We start from the raw sequence: 5,170 nt of genomic DNA on the forward strand, positions 1-5,170 counted from the left end.
CACCTAAACCTCGCATCCACAGTGATGGTGGACCACACCTTGGGTACCACCTAGCTACGTGTGACTCCGGCCTCACTGACACCTAAACCTTGCGTTCCTGCTATGACAGGGAAGTTGCTCAACTCTCGGCAAAGTGAGCTGCGGGGACAAACTGATGTCCCCTACCCTGCTCTGAACTGTTTTTGAAGTCTTCATTGCAGCTCTGGGTGGCTCCCTTCACCACTTAAACGTGACTAGGCCGGGCCTCAGTCTCCTCGGGCACCCGAGATGGGGCTTGTTTTCTTACCTTCCTGCAAGAGTAACCACAGAGGCTGCCTGGGGGCTGCTGTGAGTGTCGCTGAGGCCTAGGTGGACATCCCTTGTCCTCTGCTGTGGTCATATGCGTCCTTCTTTAGTAACTACATAACCCTTATACCACAGCTCGGTAGTCACCCATGAGCCAGGGTCCTCCGAGGACACAGCCCTGTCAGCTCAGAGTGACCACCAACAGGTGCCAGGCTCCATGCAGGGTGAAGTGATCCAGAAGATGAGTAACTGGTGCTCACAGACAGCCAGGGGAGAGAGTGTGGCTGAACTAATCTCTGTATAGTCTGAGGTTCTCACAGAATTGCTGCTGAGGACTTGTGGAGTGATTGGCAGGCTCTGGAACCAGCCAGCTCTGATGGTGCCAGCTGACGGGGGACAGAAGGGAAAGGAGGGGCTTCCTAGGTACAGAGAGAGGCATGGGGATCTGGGAAGGATCTGGGGCTATTTGCAGGTGGGGAGCCAGTGAAAATCCACCCAGGCCTGGTTGCTGGACCCCATTTCCAGCACCGTGGGAGAAGGGGCACCCAGGCAGCAGTCCAATGGAAAGTGGACAGAGAACCAACACAGCCCAGGAGCACCAGGCACTCCAGTGACAGGACATCAATTCCTGGTCTAGCTACCTCCATACAAGGGACATGTCTCATGGCAGACAGGCATTCCTGCCTGCAGAAGAGACCTCTGACATTCGAGAGTCCTCACTGACCACACGTCCTTAACTCTCAAGGGAGGATTTGACCCTTGGAGCTGTGTACCAACCTGTCTCCCATCCCCCCAACCAATTCAGGTCTGTTGGTCACCACCATCTCACCCCTTCCCCAGGCCACAGAGCAGTTGGGACGCTCACGCCCAGGGTTAGGAAGTAGGACCCCATCCTAGGGCCATACCAGGAGGCTGGAAATGGCTGCTCACCTGTTATTGCCCCATCAGGGCAGGGCAGACAAGGACCACTCACCCCGATGAAGATGGTTTTAGCCATGGGCACATCCTCAGACATGAGATACCATAGTCCCGTGCCTCAACTTGACCCTGCCCAATGGGGAGGGTCCCTATCCTTGGCCCCAGGTCCAGTGCCACCCACCAGGCTGCCCTGTAGCGGGGTAGGAGGTTGCCGCCAGGTGACCAGAGCCTACAGCGTCCTTCAGTTACTTCAAGTGCCCTGAGTATATGCAGACATTCCAGGCCTCTGGAGAGCATCACCCAAAAGACCTTCTAGACCCTGGACAGGGACAAGGGTGTTTGATTGGGTGGAATGAGATCAGGTAACCGTGGTAGCAGAGCCCAGGGTCTGCCCAGGCAGCTGCCGTGCCTGCCCCCTTTTATGCCTGTCTATCCCTTACTACTGACCTGACGGTCTGGATGGGGTGAGCCAAACAGCTTCAGGGTGAAGGCCTTGCCTGGATGGAGTCTCACAGCAGCTAACGGACAGGAGAAAGACTCTTAGGGATGCGGAATGGTGCAGGTTTTCTCTAGCCTGGTTTCTGAGCAAGGGAAGTTGGCTTTGCAGGCCTGGGAAGGTCTCTTGGGGCAGAGCCAGCCTGGGAATCTCCGTGGCTGCCGAGATCTGGCTCATGTTGCAAATGCCTTCATGCTGGCCACAAACCTAAGGGGCTGTTAGGGACCTACTTGGGGCATATGAAGCGGCCATGAGCAAAAAGTCCCCAGGGTGCCCTACCCAGCTGTGGCCCATCCCTGCCTGCCTGGCCCAGTAAATGCCAATATCTCAACTTGCAAGGTTTAAAATAAAGGCAGCTGGGGTCTGGGAGATGTCTCAATGGTTAGGAGCATTGGCTGCTCTTTCAGAGGACCTGGGTTCAATTCCAGCAGCCCATAGCTGTCTGTAGCTCTAGTTCTAAGGGGTCCAACACCTCCATATAGCCACACAGGCAGGCAAAACCACCAGTTTTTTGAGACAGGGTTTCTCTGAAGCTTTGAAGCTTGTCCTGGAAATAGCTCTTATAGAACAGGCTGGTCTCAAACTCACAGAGATCCGCCTGCCTCTGCCTCCCAAGTGCTGGGATTAAAGGCGTGCGCCACCACCACCACCACCACCAGGCTAAGATAAATGTTTTAAAAGTCAGCTGACCGTGGGGTCTACTCAGGCTTTCAGCTGTTCCATGCCTCAGTTTCCCTACTGAGAAGTTGGGGGTGATTTCAGGGCACCTTTTCAGAAGGGTCTGGTACAGTGGCTTTGGTAGGGTAGGTGCCAACAAGTGCAGCCTCAGAGGCCAAGCAGCGTGTGCCGCCAGGTAGTTGGCTTCTGGATTCTTAGGCATGGCAAGACCCTGGCATCCAGTCCTTGGGCCTCTGATCCACTCACACTCGGCCCCGCAGTGGGCTCTGTCTCGTGGTAGGAACACCACCTCTAGGCTGACGGTTCCTAGACAGGAGCCTGTCCACTCTGGCTGTCCAGAAGCAGCAGGTACGCAGCAGGGGCAAAGGGCACGCTGGCTCTGCTCGTGGGAATTGAGTGCTAGCATTAAAGAAAGGCATGTGCCACCACCACCCGGAAGGAAAACTCCAGGACAGTCTGGGCCACACGGTGAGAGCTGCCTCAGAAAACAAAACAACAAAACGGGCAGATGAAAAGCAAGACAAAAAGCAGGAGAGCACACCAGACCCGGAATCACCAAACTACAGCCAAACTACGGCTGCCTTTGCCCGATGCTTAACTACAGGTCCCAGAACGACGGGCACCACACAAACGCAAAACACAGAGAGCTGGCTCAGGGAGCGAGACTTTCAGGGAGCCAGAGACGGGGCTCACAGCTGTTCAAATGTGTGCACACTTATGAACCAGGCTCCAAAGCCTAAAGCAAAAGCAGAGTAGCTGAGGGGAATACGGTAGGTGATAGCTTCTCTCCTCCGAACTGAGGAGCTGGAATCAGGAAGGCCACAGATGTCTCAATGCAGTGAACTAGCCGGGCCTTGGGGACACAGGGTGTAAGAATCACACTATGATCCAAAACTGCAGCTTATTCTTTTATTTTCCTCTTTGCATGTGTCTGTGTGTGTGGTATGGTTGCTTGTAAACGTGTTCACACACATGTACGTGCAAGCGTGAATGCGGAGGCACAATGCTGATGAGGTCTTCCCCGGTCACTCCCTGCGCTCTTCTCTGATGCAGGATTTCTTAACTGAAACCAGAGCTCCTCGATACGGCTTGTCCTGCCAGCCACCTTTCCGAACGCTAATCACAAGCCTCGTGCCCAGCCCACCCCTCCTCCCCGTAAATGTGTGTGTGTAACAGTGTACATGTGAAGGTTCTCTTCTTCCGCCTTTCCATGGTGTGCTGGCTAGTTTATATCAACTGACGTGAGCTAGAGTCACTGGAGAGACGGGAGCCTCAGCTAAGACAACTCCTCCACAAGATCAGCTGGAGGCAGTCTGCAGGGCATTTCCTCAATTAGTGATGACAGGAGAGGACCCAGCCATTGTGGGTGGCGCTGCCCCACGCAGCCCCTGGGCTCCTCGAGAAAGCTGGCTGAGCAACCATGGGAGCAGGTCGGCAAGCAGAACCCCTCCATGGTCCCTGCTTCAGTTCTAGCCTCCAGGTCCCTGCCCTGTCTGAGTTCCTGTCCTGAGGCTGAATTAACCCTTCCCTGCCCACATTGTTTTTGGTCACGGCGTTTCGGCAGCAGTAGTCAGTCCAACTGAGATATTTGGGTTTGGGGGTTGAACTCAGGCTGGTAGGCTTCTGTGACAAGCCTTTTACCTGTTAAGCCACCTCGCCAACCAAACCAGAACCACACGCAAGTCAGAATCAGGCTGCAGCCTCTGAGGCACCCTGAGGCTGGCCTCTGTTTCCCCCTGTACCCAGGCCCTCAAGTACTACCTGTGCCCTGAACTCACATCTGCCTCCAGATTGTGGGCGCAGCCTCACCCTGGTCCTGCCTCTCCCTTCTGGTCTGAACCCCCGAGCTGAGGGCCCTGGAGCCCACATACTGAGCTACAAGGAGACGGGGTGTGGGGATATGATACCACACCACACATGATCTCTGAGGAGCCCCGGCATAGAGCAGGCCAGGGGCTCGGTCAGCAGGTGGCCCTTCGTAGAGCAGCCGTGGACTCGTCAGGTCCGCACAGGCAGCAGCTTCTAGGAAACAGCAGAGTGGATTGGTAGCCAGCTAAAGCTACTATACACTCCACAGGGCCTTCCACGGCTCTGGCCCAGGGCCATGCCGGTTTGTGAAGGCATTGGTGCAGTGAGGCCTGCTCACAAGACCCTGGCCACGCCAAGGCTCTAGGATTCTGCCTCCCAACTGTGTGGGCCAAAGTCTTCCCAACTGTGTGGGCAGGCCACTTAGGTTGGGAAGGAACAACAGCCCACCAAGCAAGGTAAAGCGTACTGAGAAGTTCTGGGGTCCCAACACCCTCACGGGTGGCTCACAACTGTCTGTAACTCCAGTTCAAGGAGGGTCCTATGCTTTCTTCTAGTCTCTGCAGGTATCAGGCACACTGGTAGGACACAGACATACGTGGAGGTAAAACACACACACATAAACTTTTTAAATGAATAAATAAATGTTAAAAAAGAAGCTGCCAGGTGGTGGTGGCGCACGCCTTTAATCCCAGCACTCGCGAGGCAGAGGCAGGCGGATCTCTGTGAGTTCAAGGCCATCCTGGTCTACAAGAGCTAGTTCCAGGACAGGCTCCAAAGCCACAGAGAAACCCTGTCTCGAAAACCAAACAAAACAACAGCTGAGGTTTCTGGAGTGGGCTAGAGACACAGCTCCTTCTAGGTGAGTCCACTACACTCTGGAGAGGTCACAGGGGGACACATGGCCACTGCCTGCTGGGGACTACACTCTGGAGAGGTCACGGGGGACACATGGCCACTGCCTGCTGGGGACTACACTCTGGAGAG

The sequence above is a fragment of the Microtus ochrogaster genome, chromosome 7 (assembly GCF_000317375.1).
Source record: "Microtus ochrogaster isolate Prairie Vole_2 chromosome 7, MicOch1.0, whole genome shotgun sequence".
Classification (NCBI taxonomy): Eukaryota; Metazoa; Chordata; class Mammalia; order Rodentia; family Cricetidae; genus Microtus; species Microtus ochrogaster.